This window comes from Odocoileus virginianus, chromosome 3, assembly GCF_023699985.2.
Source record: "Odocoileus virginianus isolate 20LAN1187 ecotype Illinois chromosome 3, Ovbor_1.2, whole genome shotgun sequence".
Lineage (NCBI taxonomy): Eukaryota > Metazoa > Chordata > Mammalia > Artiodactyla > Cervidae > Odocoileus > Odocoileus virginianus.
In genome coordinates this window covers 31,415,245-31,438,766 of record NC_069676.1, presented here as the reverse complement: position 1 = coordinate 31,438,766, position 23,522 = coordinate 31,415,245, and the positions used below count along the sequence as shown (strand labels likewise).

At 41.2% G+C, this 23,522-nt stretch overlaps 1 long non-coding RNA gene across 1 annotated transcript; it reads left to right on the top strand.

Annotated features, from left to right (window-relative positions):
* Window positions 1-1,955: 1,955 nt before the first annotated feature.
* Window positions 1,956-23,194, top strand: LOC139034356 (uncharacterized). Its single transcript, XR_011486803.1, has 5 exons — window positions 1,956-2,075; window positions 2,703-2,973; window positions 4,214-4,374; window positions 5,012-5,279; window positions 17,937-23,194. It is a non-coding gene; the product is annotated as an uncharacterized lncRNA (long non-coding RNA).
* Window positions 23,195-23,522: the final 328 nt, after the last annotated feature.

Here is a 23,522-nt window from a genome sequence, read left to right as displayed (position 1 = left end):
TTCCCAATACTTGCTAATGCGACAGAATATTTAAATTTCTGCTGATTACAAAGTATGGTCTTTGAAGTTTTAGTTTGTTTTATCTATCCTTTGACTAACCACACAAATTCAACCAAGAATAAATACAATGCAAACATGACCGATGGCTGAAAAACCTATCCTTTGTTTTGAACTATGTTCTAAAAGTTTGGCTTTTATTCATTAGCAGGCCGAGAAGGACAATGGCATCTCTAATACGCATTAAAATCGAGTTTGCCATGCTCTCCTCTCCGAGACTTTAAAAGCAGCAATTTCATTGATGGTACGTTGGCTCCTGTTTCTTTTAGTGTCAGGGAAAGGAAAGCAGCCGTCTTGGTGAGAGACTCTCACTTCCTGGTCACTGTCAGTAGAAAATGAATTTGGAATCTGAGACAATCTAAACTTTTCAATCATGTTGCAATGGTGGTATCAATATAGATACCTTAAGGGCTTACCTTTAAAATTCTGTTTGGTTCTCATATTTTTTATAATTAATTTTATTGGAGAATAGTTGCTCTAGAGGTTCCCATAATATTTAAGAAAATCGTTCAACACGTATGTGAAGAATATAGTTCTGTGAAAGGAACCTGAAACTCTAAACTGGTGTGAAAACTGTTAATGCAAATCATACGAGAGAGAAACCAGTGAGCCTGAACGCACAGTTTTGTTGTTCTTTTCCCTCACCATTTGAGGGTATTTTCTGTAGATGTACTTCCATGTGAGGATTGTATGTTTTCATCTGACAGTGCTTGACACTAAGGTAGGAATCCAGGGTCACAACCTTTCCTGAAGGGGGCAGCTTTTGCAAATATGTATGGGAATAATCGAAACTGGATAGGGTCAAAGACTTTTTAAAAATTTTTGGCTTTTAAGCTTTTCATTTTAAAATATTTGTAGTCATAAAGCATTGTAAAGATAGTGCAGAGAGTCCTTTGTACCTTTTATCCAGCTTGGTCTATGGTGACCTGTTGTATAGGTATAGTACAACTCCAAAACCAGGAATTGACATTGGTACTAGATAGTGACTTTATTTAGTTTTCACTAAATAAGGTTCATTTTTTCTGATATGCATTCGTGTGTGTGTGTGTGTGTGTGTAGAGTTCTATGTAATTTTATCCCATGTATAGATTCGTGTAACCACCACCATAATCACGATACAGAACCACAAAAGAATTCTCTCATGCTACCTGCTCCAACTCATTAGGCTTGCTCTGTACTCATATCTGTTCCCATTCCATTCATCCCTAGTAACCAATCATCTGTTCTCCACCTCTAGTTTTATCTCTTTGAGAATGGTTTTTTTTTTCATTTATTTTTATTAGTTGGAGGCTAATTACTTCACAACATTTCAGTGGGTTTTGTCATACATTTGAGACTGACATCTTTTTCACTAACATATTGGACCTCTTGCATGTATCAATAACTCATTCCCTTTATTGCTGAGTAGTATTCCATTGTATGGATGCATTAGAGTCTACTCAACCTTTCACCCATTGAATGACTTCTGGGTTGATTTACATTTTCATTCATGTCCTTTTTTCTTTATTTTGTTTCATTCTTTCCTCCTTCTTTACTTCCTCCTCTTCTCAGTAAACTTACTGAAGTGTAACATACATGTGGAAAATTATAAGGGTACAGTGCTATAAATTTCTCACAAAGGGAACACACCTGCTAAGCAGCACTCTGGCTAAGAAAAAGGATATTTTGGGAATTCCCTGGTGGTCCAGTGGTTAAGACTCAGGGCTTTCACTGCCATTGACCTGGGTTCAACCCCTCGTCGGGGAACTATGATCCCACAAGCCATGTGATGTACCAAAACAAAACAAAAAACACAAGTACTACCCAGAAGTCCCCCACGCAAGGCATCCAGTATTTTGACTTCTAGTACTAGATTAGTTTTGCCTGTTTTTGAACTTCATATAAATGGAATCATTCAGTATATACTCTTTCATATTTGTCTTCTCTTGTAAGATTCATCAAGTATTCTCTTGAACCATCTCTAAGAGTGACTGACTGCCAACTTTAGGAAGCAAATACCAATGTGGATACTCTCCAAGGTATGTCATAGTTAGATATGGCCTAATGTCAGCTGCCAACCAATAACAGTTCTGATGTCTAACAAACATCAATGACCAAATAATACTTTGGGATGAGGATGAGGATGATGCTGCGACCTACGTAAGTTCTGAAATATGTACTACTGTGTATCAAACTCCTACCCTCTCCTTCTTAGTCCATCTTTTCAAGGAAATAACAGTTGCTTTTATGGAGGAATAGTTTTGGTAGGGGGAAGCAGATATTACCAAGAAGCAAGACTAATGAGTTGGAGCAGGGATCATAGCCTTGAGTGATGATGAACCATCACCATCAGCTTCTTGGTACCACAAGAGGCACCCCTAAAGGTGGTGGTCAATTGTGCCTACAACCCTCTCCCCCACCTTTCCTCTCCTTTAACAGAACTGCTGCTGTGGTTATAATTTGAAAACCCTACATACAAGTAAGAGTGGATCAGGGATATGTTGATGGACATTCTCACAGATGATAAAATTGTTCTTTGCTCCAGAAAAGAGGAAGTGGCACATTGAGGGTTATTTCCGTCAAGATTAGTTCTTACGGAGACAGGATGGCTATCTCTGAATTTAATCCTTTCCTGTATTCTTGTGAATTTTCTGTTCCTTTTGCAGATATCATCTATTGATCATCTTGGGATTCAGACTTTCCCACACTGAATATGATGCTGTCATGAAGCATTTGCTGGGGCTAACATGCCAGGTGGCTCAGTGGTAAAGAATCCTCCTACCAGTGTAGGAAACATGGCTTCAATCCCTGGGTCAGGAAGATCACTTGGAGTAGGAAATGGTGACCCACTCCAGTATTCTTGCTTGGAGAATCCCATGGACAGAGGAGCCTGGTGGGCTATGGTCCATGGAGTCGCAAAGAGTCGGATATGACTGAGTGAGCACGCATGCACACACACAACATAACATAGCTGTTCTGTATTGTACTTTCTCACTGGGAGGTATACGATGTTCTCTGTTTTATAGAAGAGGAACTAACCCTGAAAAGATAAGAAAATTTCCCAGTGACTCAGTGGTAAGTGGTAGAGCCAGGTCTTGAACCCAGGATCAACGCTGAGAGCCTACTGTCTATCCTGCCTGCCACAGCTTCCAGAAAATGGGTCGGTGGCTGAGTTGAATCTGGTGTTCAGTGGCAGAATGTTCTGTGATAGGTCACAGAAAGTCGTTGTTAAACAATCACCTTAGTCCTGTCCTTACCTATATGTGATGCTTGTTTGTACACACCCAAATTCAAGTGCTGACAATTATTAGAAGTAACGACCAGCTTATTATTGAAAGCAAGAAAATTGAGATCCATACTATCATGTCCACAAATCAGATAACTGGCTTAAACATGTGGGTGAGGGAACCCACTTGCTGTGTAGGTTACTGTTTTTTCCATCTTTTGTTACTTTCGTATGTTAAGTCAAGATAATATTTTTTTAATTAATTTGTTTTCAATTTATTTTGATTGGGGGATAATTATGATATTGTAATGGTTTTTTGCCATACATCAACATGCATTGGCCACAGGTATACATGTGTCCCCACCATCCTGAACCCCCTCCCACCTCCCTCCCCACCCCATCCCTCTGGGTTGTCCCAGAGCACTGGCTTTGGTTTCCCTGCTTCACTCATTGAACTTGCACTCATCTATTTTACATACAGCAATATAGAAAATAATTGTAACACTTAAATAACTGATGTAAAGCCCTTGGGTAAAGAGTATTTAGCAGATAGTAAGGGCTTGGTTCTTTTTAGCTCCCATTGTCATCATCATCACTGTTTCCTGGAGAATGTGGACAAGGATGTGAAGGTGATGGGGTGGTTTGGAGTGTGACCTGAGGCTGGGTTGCTGGGCGAAGATACCTCTGTAGTTAGTAACTGCCTTGGCTAAGAAGGCAGTTACTGCTAGTTGCCGAATCTTATATTTGAACAAGCTTTCATCATTCAGGCTGTTTAATGAAGAAGGATTCCGATGCACCAAATTTATTTAGGAGACTTGGTTAATCCTTGGGGCATTTAAAGTGAACAATTTATATTTGAGGAAGATTCCTTTTTGGAGATAAATATTAATACTCATTTTGAAAATATTCACTAGCTATTGTGTTGCCCCTTTCTCTTTACTTTTGAAATAGAATAACATATTCAACCAAGCCTACCAGGGCTGTGCTAACAGTTCCATCCAACCAGAACCACATTCCGTCTTACCAGTCCGCCAGCTCCTTCAACAATGACCCCTCTCATTCCTGGTGCTCGGCTGAGGCCGTATTCTCGGAGGGTTCCAGCTCTAAGAAAGGTGATTGGTTGGTTCCTTCTGCATCGTCCTTGTCCCTGGCTGTAGATTTGACTTAAATCTCATGTGCCCTATATGTAACCATATGGACACCATCTGAGAAGAGTCTTTCTTCTCTGTTAGCTTTTCAGCGCTAAGCTGAAACCTTCTGAGCCTGCTTGCCTCTGGCCCCTTCAGTCTCTGTTATGGCTCGTTTGTTCTAAATCCTGGAATTTCCAAGGTCATCACAAAATGAGTGTGGAGGAACAGGGGTGGTTGACACTTGTTACAGTGCTCTGGATTCACAGGTATTGACTCTGGCAAAATTTAATTGTTGAGTGAGAGATGCTTTATGTTAGCTGTTTAAATCTGTACTTTGCCAGAACATAGGACCTCTGTCCATATGTTGGTGATCATTATCTGGCCAGGGTTTCAGGAATTGTTCTGACTTCTAATGTTATGTCTTGCTGTCATTCACTGGCCCAGAGCTGAGTTAAGAATACATGTAGTCAAATCCCTGGGCTTATAGGGTATTAGAACCTATCACCGTTTAGGTTGTGATCATTTACATTCTGCTCCTCAGTTCCATTCTCTTTCTGTTAACAACATCTGGGTTCCTCTGTAGGTCAGGGGTACCACCTTTCCCCAACTCTCTTTCCAGATGCTGATGGCCCCTCTGATGATAGCTGGGCACATGACCTGGGTCTGGCCAGAGCATGTCCTCCCTTTTGCAGCAATGATTGATTCAAGGTTGAATATATAATACACCTTGGCAATGAGGCTCAACTGTAAATCAACCTAGCACGTTTGCTTGAGACACAGGCCAAGAATCATCCTCTCTCCTCACTGGACTTGAAACTGTGAGGCTCTGAGTCTGGAGCATCTGGCAAGAAGTGTGCTTCCCTGAGAAGCAGAGAGATGGAGATAAGGTGAGTTGTGATGCTATCATCTGAGGCAGTACTTCCGGTCACACCTGTGGGCACTTCTTCCAGGACTTCTTCAGTTTCAAGAGCTGATATATTTAGTTTTTAGTTTTTTTTTTTTTTTGGCTTAAGCCAGTTTGAGTCATTTCTTTTCTATAACTGAAAGAGTTCTGATTGATACTAGATGATTGCTAGGTTGGTTTCATATTCCATGTGGAAAATTCTTGCTCTTTTAGAGAAGGGAGAGGGAATCTAAGAAAACTTAGTGCCAGGAAATTTTGCCTAGAAACAAACTAGTGGGCACCTGGCCTGGTCAAGGGAGGCAGACCAGCTAGAATTCAGAATTAAAGTCTGTCTTAAACTATCATGAGAATATATTAATTCAAATTAAATATATACTATTTTTAAGCACCTGTGATCATTTCAAGTATTTTGGGGGCTGGTGGCTCAGTGGTAAAGTATCTTCCTGCCAATGCAGGAGATGTAGGTATGACCCCTGGGTGGGGAAGATCTCCTGGGGAAGGAAATGGCAACCTGCCCCAGTATTCTTCCCTGGAAAATCCCGTGGACAGAGGAGCCTGGCAGGCTACAGTCCACAGGGTCAGAAAGTGTCAGACACAACAGTTTCCTCATCTGTATAATGGGCATATCCAGAGTGCCTGTCTCAATTAATCATTAAGGTACAGCGAACAGAATGTCTAATGCCTCCTCAATAAATATAAGCGATCACTATTAATAATGCTCTGAACTTTTCTCTTGGGATTGTGCGATGCATCATATTATATCTCTGAACCAGAACTAAGAGTCAAAATAGTGTAAACTAGAAGTACAAGCTCTTCAGAAAGAAGATATTAGGGTTTTTAAATATTCCTTAGGCTAACTAGGATTTGTTTGCTAGCTCTTCCAAGTTGATAAGTAAAGGGAAATCTAAGCACTGGTTGTTTTCGTCTATTAAGTGAAGGACAAAGTTGTCTAACGATTGTTCCTCTTGCTGCTCTAAGTTGTTGATGACAGTCCTTCTCCTGATGGAATTAAGAGTTCAGACCCAGCTTGACCTCCTGGGCACTTAAAAACACAATGAAAAACAAAAACCACAGCACAAATCCAAACCCTCATCACATTCAGTTTCTTTACTTAGTACTAAGGGTAGGAACTCTTATCTCCATTTTATAGGTGAGGAAACGCAGTCCCAGAAAGGAAGGACTGTTGAGGAACACATAGCTGGTAGGTGGTGTAGCTGGGATGGTGGCTCCCCTCTTAGCCACCGCATGTTCCGCCCCTTGCCTACGAACTCTCCAGTCCAGCAGGGTGAAGTCCCCACCCTCCGGCTCCTGAGCCCACATGTGTTCAGTATAGGTCTGAGAGCATCAGCAGGCCTCGTTCCTAAGAGTTAGTTCCCCCACGGCCATCTGAAAGGCTGGTAGTGGGATTTTCCACTAGCAAACTACAGACTGTGGGAGCAGAGCTGGATCACTCTGAGGAAAAAAGATGTCTTTCCTGGGAAGAATTGTTCTATTCTCATTACATCTGCCTGCTGCTCTGAAAATTTGGAGAAGATGTCTCACTGTGGAAGGACAACCACTCCTAGTCAACTTCTCAATAACTGATTTGATTATATGTAGTTAATATAGAAACCAGATGTAGGTAAATGTACCTACTCTTTTTTTTAATGCTGAAAAGGGGGAAATAGAGATGTTTATTTGAAACAAATGATTTATTTCACATGAATTTTTGTATAGATGACATGCCTTGCTCTATGGTGAATTTATTTATAAGATGAATTTAAAACAGTGGTAATGAGCACCTTCCATCACCCTTCCCATCTTTGAAGTGTCCCCTATCACAGTGATGGCTGTTATCTGAGGTCTGTTGTTACTGTTAGATGTTATTATTGGCTTGCCTTGTCTCCCTGTGGGGTGTGTGTGTGCATGTGTGTGTGTGTGGGAGGGGGGGTGGTATCACTTGGTGACAATACAAATTAACAAAAGGTATGAGCAGAGACTGAAACAGCATTGAACAAATGAATACTAGTGACCCTCATCACATAGCAAAGACCAGGTGTGTGTTCTCAAAGAGTCAGGCCCACCACACTCACTGCACAACATCAAGGGCCCATTTGCACCAGATTCAGACATCCCAGATTCCTTAGAAGCCAAAGGGGACTGTGCTCGGATGTGATGGAGAGGGAAGGGCTGAAACGTGGTGGAGGTGCACATGTGTGGCTTCTTGGCTGCTCAGAGTTCAGTTACCCTATTTCTAATAGCTCCTCACTTTAACTGGGAATCTCCTCTTCTCCTACTCCGAATGTAGGTGGAGCTAATTTCACCCCCAGCTATAAAGGTACCTGTGACCCAGGTCTGACCAGTCATCTTCCCCTGACTGCAGAGACGGGTCATGACAAGCCACTGGGACTCACATTCCTTGGTTGAAGCTTCTGAGATAGAGCCTGACAGAGAGACTTAGCCTGAGTACAGGCTGGCCTGCTCCTGAGAAATTTCTGAGCTTTTGGAGCCCAAATGTAAAACTGTTTTGATCTGAGCAAATCTGAAGCTAGGAAGAAACATGGATAACAATGGCAGGAATACAAGTTTGTAATGAGACAGAGGCATAGATTTCTCCATAATAAATGAGTGTTTTAGAATAGGGACCAGTGTTCACAGCAGAAGAGTATCAGGGAGAAGAGTCTGGGGAACTGCCTCATGAGAAGTTCTGGATCTGAAATCTGTTGGAAGATTACAAGATTCAAAATGCAATGTGTCTCCCAAGTTGCAGTCAGCTCCCCCAAGCTTTTGAGGTGGCTATGGCACATGGCTATGGTCGTATTCTTGTTCCTTTAGTTCCTTTAGCTTAGCTGAAAGTTGTCAGGTCCGAAGACTCCACCAACACTCTTTCTTCAGCCATCTAGAATCATCATCACTCTTTACGGCATCTTGCTTATGGTTTTCCCATCTTTTCTCCCAGCACATAATAAATAGATTAAGCTTTGCCTCTGACAGTGTTTTTTAAAAAGGAACATTTCTATTTAGTACAAGGCTTTGAACTCTTTGGAGAAGAGTTATCATAGAAATCTAGTAAAAGAGTGAACTCTTGGGACAATAATTTGATCATTAAAAAAAATTTTAAACTGTAGTTTGGAAAACTGCCGTATTGAATCTGTGTGTACTCATAAGCATTAGTCAGTACTCAAGGAATCATATTTCTGTTGTCATAAGTTATCTCCCATTGTGTTTACTCCTCCCTGTATTTTTTGCCTGACATTCTGCCTACAGCATCTGACTAACTCTGCTGAAGGGAAACTATCTTACTCAGCTCTGTTCATCATTTTTTTTCCCCAGGCTGTGCTAGCAATGAAAAAAAAAAAAAATCCCCAAACACCCCATATGCTTAACTGAGAATGAATGTGCTACCACTTATGGGGTTGAGTGTTTTAGAACTTCCCCAGGCGCAAAGGACTCAGAAACGATTGTGGATTGTAACAGAAGATCTCTATTTATGTCATTCCGGGAAAGATGTGTTTTCCTAGGCTCTGAGTTGGACTTTTCTCTGCTTATTGAGTCCTTACTTTTGGCCTTTGAAAGTTACTCATTGACCACTGTATCACCTAGTTACAGTGATAAGTTAATTCAAGGATTACTTGAATCACCGAACATGGAATGTTTACTCAGAAACCAGATATTTGGGCTCAGGCAGAAAATTGGAGAGCAGGGGCAGGCACTGAAGGGTGGTGTCTTCAGCACTGAGACAGGAACCTGTTTCAATTCTGTGTGAATCCGTGTGGGGAGGGCTCCTTGGAAAGTCAGCCTAGGACGGCACGGGAGAAGTAAGCTGCTTCCGCCTCTCTGTAGAGGGATCTGAGGGTACTGGCCCCGTCTTTGGTCAGAAGAAAGTCTCTGGATTATTAGACCAGGAAAGAGGGTGAGGGAAATAGAAACAGCCAAACTTCTGTTTTCTCCAGAGCGCTAGAGCCTAGCTCTAAAAATACTGAACGAGATGCTTTTGTGGCTCTTGACTCCCTCTTGTGGTGAGGTGGTGCCACTGTTTTCTAGCTATCCCGGAGCTTTCTGTTTCCACCTGAGTCAGAGATCACTCATCATTTAACATGAGAACATACTTAGGTTGGATGTAACTATCCAATAAGGCAATGAGAAGACGTTCTGTGCTGCGTGTGGGAGTTAAGGGATTCATCTGTTAAAAGTTGTCAAGCATGTGGATCCACTGTTCCCACCGAGAGATGGTTTAACAAATACTTTTTCCACCAACTGTTGGACTAGTTGGGGGATTTTAGGATCTGAGGAAGGAAAAAAGCACCATATATCACCCTTCCATACCAACTGAAGGTAAATAGTATAAAGCTTCCCTACAAAAAAAAATGAAGAATCTGATTTCACATATACATTTCAGTGGTATTTTATTGATTTATATATAAAATGTCACAAATATATGTATTTTGCTATGAGTATTGGTAAATATTCTTTATTTAAAATTTTCTATGTTATTGTTTAACATTACATCCGAACCTTTAGCAAGCAGATGCCTACTTTGTGAAACCGGATATTCCGTTCATCGTCACTTCTGTACAGATGTATAAGTAGATATATGTGATATAATATATGCAATAATACTGGAGTCCTCTTACTCATTGGATATTTTGTCTTCTATTATAGACTCCATTTTGCAGCACAGGCAGTATTGTAATAAATGGCACTGTTTAATTGGGAGGTCCATTTTTTAGAAACTTGAATGGAATGGGCAGTTGTACAAGAAAATGTGCCAGAAGAAGATTCTATTTTTCCAGTAAAACTGAGCTGGCAGCAAATTTTACAGCGCTGTACGGGCTTCAGGATCATTCTCAACAGGGCCAAGCGCATTCATTGTGTTTCTCAGTAGCTCTTAGTACTTCGGTAAATTATGCTACAGCAAAACAAAAGTCGCCTCTTTTCAGCCACAAACTCCATAAAAGCAGGGCTTTAACGGGCGTGGTTGCTTAGGCATGCTCAAGTTAGCTCTAAACCTTTATCTCCTCTGGTGTGGCAGGCAACCTCTGAGATAGAGTTCATGATCCACCCCTCCCCCATCTTGATACCCACACCCTTGTGTAATCTCTCCCTTTTGAGTGTGGACTGGACTTACTGATTTGCTTCCAATAAACTGAATGCCACAAAAGTAATGGGTTGTTATTTCTAAGATTAGATGACAAAAAGACTATGGCTTGCCAAGACTTGGTAGCAACCAAGATGCCCTTCAATAGATGAAAAGGTAAATCCAGACAATGGAATATTAGTGCTAAAAGCAAGTGAGCTATCAAGTCATGGACACGGAGGAAACCTAAATGCATATTTTTTAATGACAGGAACCAATAAAAGTTACCTGCTGTATATGATATTCTGGAAAAGAAAAAAGCAATGGAGACAGTAAAAGATCTGTGGTTTCCACAGAGGAGAGGGAGGGATGAACAGGGAAAGCCCAGAGGATTTTTAAGGCAGTGAAACTGTTCTGTGTGTTTCCGTAATGGAGGCTACCTGTCAGTACACATTAGTCAAAAGCAATAAAATGTATATCACCAAGACTGAACCCTGATGTAAAATATGGACTTGGGGTGATAAGGGTGTGTCAATGTAGGCTCATCAATTGTAAGAAATGCACCACTCTGGTGGGAGATGTCAGTGGTATGGGTGGTTAACATGTGTAGGGGAAGGGAGTGTGTAAAAAACTCTGTACTGTGTGCTTAATTTTGCTGTGAACCTAAAACTGCTCTAAAAGATGAAGTCTGGTTTTTGTCGTTGTTGTTGTTTTTTAAAAAAGACCATGACTTCTGTTTAGATGCCTTTATTTGCTCACTCTGAGGGAGGCCAGCTGCTGAGTTGTGAGTAGCTTTATGGAGAGAGGCCCACAGGGCAAGGAACCGATGTCTCCAGCCAATAACCAGTAATGACCGGAGGCCTGCCAGTGGCCACAGGAGTGGGCTCAGAGTGGGTCCTCCCCAAATGGGCCTTGAGATGACTGCAGCTCGTCGAGACCTTGATCACAGCCTTGTGAGAGACATTTTGAGAGACTCTGAGTTGGAGGTACCCAATTAAACCATGTCCAGATTTCTGACTCATAGAAATGGAAGTAATCAATAAATATTTGTGAATTTTAATTCTTTAGGTTTTGTAGTAATACGTTGTGTAGTGACAGATAGCCAATATATTTAAAAGGAATGAAACCAGAGTGTGTTGTCTGGTAATAAGGCATTCAGCTCAAAATCATCAACAAAAAGATTACTAGGAAATCCCCTTGTATTTGGTATTGAAAAATATACCTGTAAAGAACTCATGCATCAAGAAAGAAATGATCAAAGAAATTAGAAAACATGTTAAGCTGGAAAGTTTCAAAGTTTTCTAGGAGTAAAAAAGAGGTTTTTTTTTAGCAGGAAAAGTGAAGATTGTGGGTTATAATGAGTCATGGAGTCTAAGCAAGACAGAGAAGATGACAGAAAGAGGCTCTGCGTGTCAAGAGAGAGATATAAGTGATGTGATAGAGGTCGCATGATAGGAAAGGATTCTGCAACATGAGTACCTGAGCCCAAACTCAGAATGTTTGGGTGTAAATTGCAGAACTGGTGTCTGGTAACCTGTGTTCAGGGTATGACAATGGAAGGCAATCACCAAAACTGACTGGATAGAAAAGTCACTGGAAGTGAAGGCATTAAGCAACTGGACAGGAGGTTCTGGAGTCTCCAAGCAGAATGAAAGGAGATGCAGTAAAGAGTCACACATCAAAACACAAACCATGTGAGAGACTGTGAATAGGGAGGAGGAAGAGTGAAAGCAGTGAGATATGACAGTGTACAGTAAATCCCAAGGGGCTCAAGTGTCATGGGAGTAGGTGTCGGAGATAAGCCAGGTTTCTTCTAAAAAACATTTCATCAGGTACATTCTACAAAGAAAGATAAAAATTGGCAGTAGCTCACTATATACTAAAAATGGTTTTCATAGTTTAGACAATGCATAGAATTATCCGTTGCTTCCTACTGGAAGAAGCCAGCCAAGTTCTTACTCTTTTTTTTTTTTTTTTAATTCAAGTATGCTGAAGCCGAAGCTCCAATATTTCGGCCATCTGATGCGAATAGCTGACTCATTGGAAATGTCCCTGATGCTGGGAAAGATGAGAGCATCAGAGGATGACATGGCTGGATGGCATCACCTATGCAATGGTCATGAACTTGGGCAAACTTTGGGAAATGTTGAGGGACAAAGAGGCCTGGTGTGCTGCAGTCCATGGGGTTGCAAAGAGTCGGACACAACTAGGCGACTAAACAACAACAATATAACAATAGTTAATCTACAATATTTTGTTTCAGGTACATAACAAAGTGATTCAGTTACTCATTATCCTGTTTCAGATTCTTTTCCATTATATGTTATTACAGGATATTGAATATAGCTCCCTGTGCTATACAGTAAGCCCTCACTGTTTATTTTATGTATAGTAGTATGTATCTGTTAGCCTCAACTCCTAATTTTTGTGCCTCCCATCCCCTTTGGTAACCAAAAGTTTGTCTTCTATGTCTGTGAGTCTATTTCTATTTTGGGTTTTCCTCACAATCAGCTTTCCTTATCTTGCCTCTTCTCAGTCTTACCAACTTCTCCCTAAGGCATTCTGCTCACTCCGTGATACACATGACAGCTTGTGGTTTCCCTAAGGGAGATACACACACTGTAATTCAGTTTGTGTCTGAAGTAGACTTCGCAAATCCCACAAATACGTGTTTAATTCAGAGTGATGCAACTGCTTGTAACTGAGTAGGTTTCAAGCTACACAACCCATATGGGATTTTATGGAGCTTAAATTATTTTTAAAAGTTGTTCATTTGTATAATTACAAAAGTAGCTTTTCAGGTAAAAGACAGGTAAAGCCAGAGTTCCCTTGATCATTGTCACGGTCTCAAAGCATGCCTAGAATTAATCACTTAATCAGCTGGTATGATCTCAAAGGCTTTTTTCCTACACATTTACATTCTTTTAAGTGTAGTGGGGACTATGTAGTTTTGCACAGTGGACCATTTTACTCTCCTGCTTCTGAAGCGCTCCCCATTCTATCTAATACCTAAATAGATATTAGATATAGATATCTATCTATAACATAGAGTATCTAAAATATTCTATTTTATATGAATAAAATCCATACTCCCCACTGTGGCCTCCAAGACTCCGCACAAACAGGTCCCTGCCTCCCTAGTGCCGGGAGGTGTGAAGGTGTTCTTCCCACAGGGCCTTCGCATGTACTGTTCATGCTGCTTGGAGAGTTCTGTTCCAATCCTTGCTTGACTGCTTCTTCTCAACTTTCAAATCTCAGCTCTAAATTCACCTCCTGGTAAGCCTTTCCTAGATGCCCTATCGAAATCAGTACCTCCTTCTTTTGAATTCTGTTACCTTGTTTCATTCAGGCAACAGAGTTCTACTTCTGGGCTTGGCATCCTCTCTTCACTACATGCTTGCTAAATTACTTCACCTTTTTGTGCTTTACGTTTCTCATCTAAAAAATGAGGATAATTATGTACCTACTTTTTAGGTTGTTATGAGTTAATATTTGTAAAACACTAACAGTGCTTCGAATATATCGAGCTCAGTTTGATAAATTGATAGCAGTTTTTCCTTAGCACTTGCAATGATAGGAAATTACTTATGTGTTGTTTATCTTCTCTCTTCTCTAGAATGTAAGATCTATTAAGTGCAGGGAACCTGTCCGTTCTGTTCTTAGGCCAAGAACAGTGCCTGACTCATGCACCCTTAATAAGTAAAGACTGAATGCATGAATGTTCAGGTCTTACCTCCTGCATAGGGTTCTGAGTGTACCAGAGATAAGTTTAAAATGGAAAACATGGTCCTGCTTTTATTAAAAGCTTTTAACTTTTATACACTGGCCACTGTTAAGTGTGATCACCATATCTTGCTCTGTGATACTAGAAATGGATGTAACTCCTCTAAACTCCACAGTAGGCTTAACCCAACTGCAATTCTCTCTTGTGTCTTACTTTTCCAAAGAGCACAATAGAACAAAGACTGCCACCATGTCCTGCCTGCTGTCTTTTGCATGTGGTGGAGTGTCATTCCAGGACCTTGCTTTACATGTGTGAGATATCCCATCATTGAACCATTGATGTCTTTGTTGCTGAAAAACAAACAAACAAAAACAAAATAAATAACAAAGAGTACCGCCTACAAAAAGTCAGTGTAGCAGCAGCCTCACCCCCAGGATATTTACGAAAACATTTGCAGCAGTCATCACAAGCAAAACTGACATTCCCAGATTCCAACAGTTCCAATCTAGATCTTTACTGCGGTTGCCAGCCAACTTATTTAAGATTATCTGCAGTGTGGAGGAAAGAGAACTTCTTGTCAGAGCTTGTCAGGTTACCAGTCATACCTTCCTGGTTGGCCAGGGTCTGTGAACCTAAACTCTGTTGGGAGAAATCTTCTATTGAGAGGTTGAAAAGTGAAAGTTGTTCAGTTGTCTGACTCTTTGCGACCCCACACACTGTAGCCCACCAGGCTCCTCTCTCCATGGGATTCTCCAGGCAAGAATACTGGAGCGGGTTGCCATGCCCTCCTCCAGGGGATCTTCCCAACCTGGTTAGGGGTGCTTTCCTGTGCTTATCTAGCAGAAACCCAAGTTTTCTCCCACTGTGGTGCAGAGACCATGCTTCAGAGGTACAGGAAGGCCACATGGGCATAAACTTTCCTACTCTGAAAGATGCATTAAAAAAAGATTTCTTTCCTGTAGGTATTCTCTCTTTTTTTCCCTTGAAAGTATTTTCTTTCTGCATTAGGTCCACATTGGGTCATCTACCCCAAAATAGGAAACAAGATAAAAGAAAAAAAAATTAGCAAAAAATCCATTAGATTGCTATATACTAAGTTGAACTTGAGAAAAAGTCAGGTCTGAGGTGCTTCGTTCCTGGTGTTATTAATGGGTCTTTATTTTTTAAAAAGCTATAATTGGTTTACAATGTTGGATTAGTTTCAGGTGTACAACAAAGTGATTCAATTATACAGCTATATATATATACATGTACATGTATATACATATATAGTATGTATATATATACATATGTATGTACATATATATATATATATACACATGTATATATATATATATATATATATTTTAAATGATTCTTTTCCCTTATGGGTTATTACAGAACGCTGAGTATAGTTCTCTGTGCTATACGGCAGGTTCTTGTTGGGTACCCATTTTATATATAATAGTGTGTACAGAATAAATCAATGGGTCTTAAGTTCAGGCACATTAGGGCTGACTTTATAGTATAGGGTCCCCTAGAGAACTTGTGATTCCAGGGGGAAAAAAATTCTATCTCCATCCAGGACTTGATCTTGACTTAGGCAATCTGAGTTCCTGGAAAGCCTGTGTTGGTTCCCCAATGAATCTATTTTCATATTAAACTTGGCTACTGTGGTCTCCAAGTGTTAAATCACTCTGCACAGCTGCGGTCTCAAACCAGCTGCAACTCAGGGACAGCTGACCAAATATCCAGGAGGGCTAGCCAGTGAGGTCAAGGGCCCTCCAGCCAGGAGCTACGTCCCAAGTTGGTCTAGGGAAGACCCCATTTTGCTTGCAGTTATTCGATGCCACCACTCACCCCTCTGACACCGCTGCCATTGAACCTTGCCCACTGCCACGAGAATACCAGTGCTGTTTCTACCACTTCTCACCAGGATGGAGTCTGTAGAGTTTGTCATTCTTTTCATCCCAATTCAAAGCCTTGGGAGGAAGTATCTGATTGGCAGAACTTAGAATATGTGCTATGCCTGCTTGCAAGGGGGCTGGGAAGGTATCTCTTATATTCAGCCTCTGAGGTGGGAAATGAGTGGAGGCATTCTCCAACAATAGGAAGCAGGTTCGGAGATTGAGCAGCAAGAGAGAAAAAATTGCTGTTTCCCTGTAATGGCTCTTCATGATCTCCCAGCTCTCCACACGCCATCAGGACTAAGTTACAAAGCCTAGTGTCTCCCTTGTAAGAGTGAAAGTGTTAGTTGCTCAGTCATGTCCTATCTTTGCGACCCCATGGACTGTAGCCTGCCAGGCTCCTCTGTCCATGAGATTCTCCAGGCAAGAATACTGGAGTGGGTTACCATGCTCTTCTCTGGGGGGGGGGGGGGGGGTGGGGGGGTGGGGGAATAGAGCCTAGGTCTTCTGCACTGCAGGCAGATTCTTTAGCATTTGAGCTACCAGGGAAGCCCCCTTAGAAAAAAGACTAATTTAGGAGGAGTTTGCTGCTGCTAAGCCACTTCAGTCGTGTCCGACTCTGTGCGACCCCATAGATGGCAGCCCACCAGGCTCCCCTGTCCCTGGGATTCTCCAGGCAAGAACACTGGAGTGGGTTGCCCTTTCCTTCTCCAATGCATGAAAGTGAAAAGTGAAAGGGAAGCCACTCAGTCGTGTCTGACTCGCAGTGACCCCAGGGACTACAGTCTACCAGGCTCCTCCGTCCATGGGATTTTCCAGGCAAGAGTACTGGAGTGGGGTGCCATTGCCTTCTCCAAAGGAGGAGTTTGGGCTCCTCTTAAGAAAAGACTAAGAATTCTCCCTGGGAAAGGGAGAAAGATTAGGAGGGTAGATAACAGGGTGTGGGGTTGGTATGGGGTTTTCAGGTACCCAACACCCTTCCCTGCCCAGGGTCTGAAGGGATGGGGGAGTGACGAGGATAGACGCACCAGACCGATATTGACTGAGAAGACACTGCTATGCAAGTGACTCTGAATAATCATGAAGTGACTGCCAGAAGGTTAATTGCCTTGTTGCTTTATTCAATAGTGAGCTTAAGGTCCTGTTCCTGTTTCCCTTGGCTCCTGGCTAGCACGGAAGAGATTCATTTTTGTTTGCTTTAAACATTTATTTGAATATTTTAACCATTTGAAATAATTTAGACTCACAAAGAAGTTGCTAAAATAATTTCGAGTAAGAAATAATGCACAGCAGATTCTAGGAATACCTGAACATATGCACTGATGTAAACAGGATTCAGAGGCTGCATAGACTTGAGCTGGGACCAAGTGCAGGTAGGTTGAGGATCACTGAGACTGCTTTGTTTTGTTGAAGGAACTTTTATCTGCCACATGCTTTATCAGTAGCTTGCAGGAGCAGCAGGGGCCAGCATGACTTTAAGGACCACTCCTACCCCTGCCAAACCTTTCCTCTATGATGTGACCTTTAGTCTAGAAAAGGGAGGAGGGAGAAATCCTGAAAGATTGCGTTTACCCCAAATAGACCATTACCTTTAACTGGTGAATTTAAGTCCCTTCTTTTGCACAACCACCCCCTCACCCCCACCCCAGCCAATGAATGAGGACTTGAGAACAAGAATTAGAGAGGGACACACCAATAAAGCAACCCTCCTTGGTACTGTATTCTATACCTCACTCTGCAACTGGCCAGAGCCACTGTGAGTGTGAGAAGTGGCTATTGGCTTCCCAGCAGTGGTTGAGAAAGCCTTCATTCTCAGTCTTGTTGTGGGCCTGAGGCTGAGTACACCTCATGAAGATCACAGTTGGGTTGGTCTTGCACTTACCTTTCTGAAAGTAAGAATAATGCACCCAGCCTTTCTTTCTTTCTTTTGTTCTTTTTGAGGTGGCTTCTTTTTATTGTTGTTATTTTAAACAGAAGAACGGGGTTACTGGATGAAGCAAAAAAGACGGCAACACAAGACTGAAACAGACACCCAGCATGAAGATCTGCGCACTTGTACCACGTGGAGCCTGGCGAAGGAGGTGCTACTCAGCTCGCTAGGCTTCCTAGTGAGATTTCGTTTGAGGAGGTTTGGCGCTACTCCGTTGCCGTAGCTTTCGCCTTAAGTGTGGAGACCACAGTTCATTGAGTTGTCCCGCCGGCTTAACCCTGATGGTGAGGGTGCATCCTGGTCCGAGTCTACATTCCAAATGCCCTAGACTTCCTTGTGCGCGATAAGCAAAGAAGCTCGCCGTTGGCCTGATGCTAGGATAGGGTTCCCCTGATATGGGTCAGGGGTATGCGCGCCTTTGTAGGGAGTGGGGGGCAGGCTGTCAGGTGTACCAGCCCCCCCATCCCCTCCCCTCCCCCACCTCACACCCCCACCCCGCTGAGAAGAGAGCGCCGCGTTCAGGAACCAGCCCCGCGGTGGGAGGCAGCACCGGGCCGGTGGTGTCCTGGCTTAAAGCCTAGGATTGAGCTTTCCTGCAACAAGGGCTTTCTTATCTTTGAGCGCCAAGAAAGCTAGCCTTACTGCATTTCGGTGAGCAGCAGTGTCCAGCGGTCAAAAGGCAGACGTGGACAGAGAGAGGGCAAGGGGCTGGTGTAGGAGCAAGCTTTCAGCGACAGGCCTGCTCCTTGGAAGTTCAGGCTTGAATTACAGAGCGACTTTTCCTGTTCTGCTTAAGAGTTGAAACCAAACTCTCAGAGTTGTAGAGCCATCGGTGTCCACTTGGCATCTCCGGTCATAGCTTCACTTCCCTTACTGTAGGCAGTTTGCCCAAAATTGAAATCATGTTCCCACCGAGAGCTGATATTCTCCCTCTATTGCTTATTGTGATGAGTGGCCCACCATAACCCAGATTCTTCAGCTAGAAATATGGGGGTTATTTCTGTCGGATTCTTAATACATCCAAGTCCAATTAATCACAAACGCCTGTTGACTCCGTTTCCAAAGGTAGATAACTAATAAGAACCTACTGTATAGCAGAGAGAACTCTACTCAATACTCTATAATGACCGGGAAAAGAAACCCCAAAAAAGAGTGGATATATGTATAACTGATTTGCTTACTGTACAGCAGAAACTAAAAAACATTGTAAATCAACATTTACCCCAACAAAAAGTTGGAGTATATACTCCAACAAAAGTTGATTTTTAAAAATCTCCAAATTACCCATGCATCAACATTTCCTCTGCGTTACTTCTGGTCTCAATGACTTTTCCCAATAGATTTCTATCTGTTCCCCTTGTCCACCTACAAGCAATTCTCAATAATGAGGCAGAGTGATTTTTCCACCATGTAAACATTTTTCTGGCGTAATCCTGCTTAAAATATTTTAAGCACAAAATTCAAACACCCAAATGCGCCCTGACTCTGCTTACTTTCATGCTCTTACCCTCTACCCCCATCCAGCTAGTACTTCTGTTGCCTGTATAGTACTGAATGTAGTTCTCAATGCCATATAGTAGAACCTTGTTGTTTATACATTCTATTGATTATATTTTACATCTACTAACCCCAAACTCCCAATTCATCCCTCCCCCACCCCCCACTCTCTTTGCAACAAGTCTGTTTTCTATTTCTGTTTCATAGATAGCTTCATTTGTGTCACATTTTAGATTTCATATAAGTGATATCATATTTTTTATGGCTGAGTAGTATTCCATTAGATATATATGCCACATGTGTCTGTAAGATTATTGTTGTTGTTGTTTAGTCACTAAGTCACGTCTGACTCTTTTCTGACCCCATGGACTGTAGCCTGCCAGGCTCCTCTGTCCAAGGGATTTTCCCAGCAAGAATACAGGAGTGGGTTGCCATTTTCTTGTCTAGGGGATTTTCCTGACCCAGGGAGTGAACCCACGGCTACTGCTTGGCAAGTGATTCTTAACCACAGAGCTGCCTGGGAAGCCCAAGATTACTGTACTGTCAGATTACAAAAAAATTTTTTTAATGTACTATTTGTGTGAAATGTATTATAAACCTATTTATATTGTTATACCTAACACCCAGTGAAGTGTTAGTTGGGTACCTAGGCTAAACTATGTTGGACTTATGAACAAATTGGACTTACAGATGTGTAATCGGAATTGGAAATTATTCAGCTGTAGGGGACTTAATATAATTAGCAATATTGAGCATCTTTTCATGAGTCTGTTGGCTATCTGTATGTCTGTTTGGAGAAATATTTATTGAGTCTTCTTCCTGTTTTTCTTTTTTCTTTTTTTTTTTAATATTGAACTGCTTGTATATTTTGGAAATGAATTCCTTGTTGGCAGCATCCTTTGAAAACGTTTTCTCCAAGTCAGTAGATGGTCTTTTCATTTTGTTTATGATTTCCTTTGTTGTGAAACAACTTTCAAGTTTAATTAGGTTTCATTTGTTTATTTTTGTTTTTGTTTCTAAATGTTACTATAGGAGACAAATCCCAAAAAAGCATTGCTGCAACTTATGTCAAAAATTGTTCTGCCTATGTTTTCCTCTAGGAGTTTATAGTATCCAATCTTTCATTAGGTTCTTTGGTCCAGTTTGAGTTTATTCTTGTACATAGTGTTAGACCATGTTCTAATTTCAAGCTTTTAAATGTAGCTGTCCAGTTTTCCCGGTACCACTTACCAAAGAGACTATCTTTTCTCCATTGTGTATTCTTACCTTATTCATCATACATTAATTGACTATAGTGCATGAATTTGCCTCAGAGCTTTCTGTCCTGATCTATTAATCTATATGTCTGTTTATATGCAAGCGCCATATTGGTTTGATTACCATAGCTTTGCAGTATCATCTAAAGTCAAGGAGCATTATCCCTCAAGCTCCAGTCTTTCTCAGGATTGTTTTGGCTATTCTTTTGTGTCTTCATACAAGTTAAAAAATGTTTTTTTTGGTTCCAGTTCTGTGAAAATATGCCATTGATAGTTTGATATGGATTGCACTCAATCTGTAGACTGCCTGTGTAATATGGTCATTTTAACAATATTGGATCTTTCAAATAAAAAACCAGGGTATATCTATCTGTTTGTGTGATCTTCAATTTCTTTCATCAGCATCTTATAGTTTTTTTTTGAGCATAGGTCTTTTGTTTCCTTAGGTTTATTCCTATTTATTATTTCTTTTTGATGTGATGGTAAATGAGACTGTTTCCTTAATTTCTCTTTCTGATACTTTGTTGTTAGTGCATAGAAATGCAACAGATTTCAGTATATTAGTTTTGTATCCAATAGCTTTATCAAATTCATTGATGAGCTCTAGTAATTTTCTGGAAGACTCTTTAGGATGTCCTATGTATAGCATCATGCCATCTGCAAACAGTGACAGTTTTACCTCTTCCAATTTTTAAAATTTCTTTTTCTTCTTTGATTGCTGTGGCTAAGATTCCCAAAACTATGTTGAATAAAAGTGGTGAGAATGGTCATTCTTGTCTTGTTCTTGATCTTAGTGGAAATGCTTTCAGCTTTTCACTGTTGAATATGGTGTTAGCTATGGATTTGTCGTATATGGCCTTTATATGTTGAGGTATAATCCCTTTTTCTTCCTCTCTGAATTGTTTTTTTAATCGTAGATAGATGTTGAATTTTATTAAAAGATTTTTCTGCATCCACTGAGATGATCATATGGTTTATATTCTCCAGTTTGTTAACACGGTCTATCACATTGATTGAATTTGTTACTGAGCCCAAGTTCACTTTGTTTGCCACAATATAGGTTAATAAATTGGAGATGAGGTATTGTAGCAAGAAATACAACTTTATTCAGAAAGCCAGAAGACTAAGAAGATGGCAGACTGATATCTCAAAATCACCATCTTATCAGGGTCTAGAGGCCAGATTCTTCTATAGAACAAAGAGGGGGAGGAGGTGAGGAAGTAAAGTAAAAAGGTCATAAGTCTTGCAAATATCTCCTAGAATGGCCATCTTTGGGGAGGGGATATGTTAATTTCTTATTTTCTGTAGCCATTCACAGGTGAGCAGGGTCAGATTGTCTCTCTATGAGCTGAACAAAGCCCAGAGGGGTAGGATTTCCTGTGGCAAGCCATTATATATAGCTACCTTTGTGGCTCAGCTAGTAAAGAATCCACCCACAATGCAGAAGACCTGGGTTTGATCCCTGGGTTGGGAAGACTTCCTGGAGAAGGGAAAGGCTACCCACTCCAGTATTCTGGCCTGGAGAATTCCATGGACTGTATAGTCCATGGGGTCATAAGGAGTCAGACATGATTGAACAAGTTGAAGTGGGATAGCTATAGATAGTGATTATAATAACAAAAGCAATGAAAAGCAAAGGTTAAAGTTGAAGAAATAGATCCAACAAGGAATTAGAATTTGCTCTTTCCTGTTACAGTTTGAAGATATTGAAAAATCCTTGCATCCCTGGAATAAATCCCACTTGATCATGGTGTATGATCAACATTATTATAGTCAAATTATCACTTAATACTGAGGCTGAAATGAATATTTTTTCAAGTAAAAACAGTAAGAGTTTATCAACAGCAAACCATGTCAGTAGTGAACTGTATCCCCTCAAAATTCTTTGGTTGAAATCCTATCCCCAGTACCAGAGAATGTGAGTATATTTAGTGATAGTGAAATTATTCACCTCAGATTGGGACTTGAACCCATGTGCCAGGACTCAAATCCGGCCAAAACGCTGCTTGGAACTCTAGCCCGTGTGACCTGGACTCCAACCTGGCTGAAACCCAGTTTGGGACTCTAATCCACATGGAACTTGGACCCAGTCAAAGCCTTCTTGGGACTTGAACCCATGGTCTTTTAACTAGAATCTCTCACCTGATATCTGATATCCAGATATCTGATATCTGGATTTACAGAAGCTCAGGTTTTTGAGTCTCAGCACAGAAGTAATTCAGCAAGACACAAAGTAAGAGGAAAGAAATGGGTTTATTAATAGGGGATTCTTGTAAGAGATAATGAAGGAGGAAACAAACAGAACAGGCTCCAGATAATGAAGGAGGAAACAAACAGAACAGGCTCCACCTTGAAAGCAGGACTCCATCTTGGGCGAGACTGTGGACTTTGAGCTATATGCCTAGTATCTATGGAAATGACACACCAACTGGAAAACCAGACCCTCAGGATGGAAAATCCCTAGGGCTCATACCTAGACCCTCTGATGCCTAAAAGAATACCATAATTATCTGTGTAATCAAATAGAATCATAAATTCTATTATGCTTATTGGGGTATGAACACAGGCCTATTGATAATTGTCCACTGTTTACTACCTAGGTTTAAAGCATAGGAATCATGGGTTAATTTGGATTGTTTCTTTCTTTTCCTTTGTTCAGACTAGTTTCAGAGAATTTGGGGAAGTAGGTTTGAGTACATACACTTAGGGTATATAAGATTTTAACAAAAACTGGTTGGGGTCCTTGGCTAAGAGAAGACTCTGCCTTGGGCCCACTGGTGTAATAAATTGCACTCCACTATCTGCATTGTCCTTCTGAGTGAGTTTGTTTCCCAGAACGTGTAGCTACAACATTTGGTGCATTGGCCAAGAAACTCC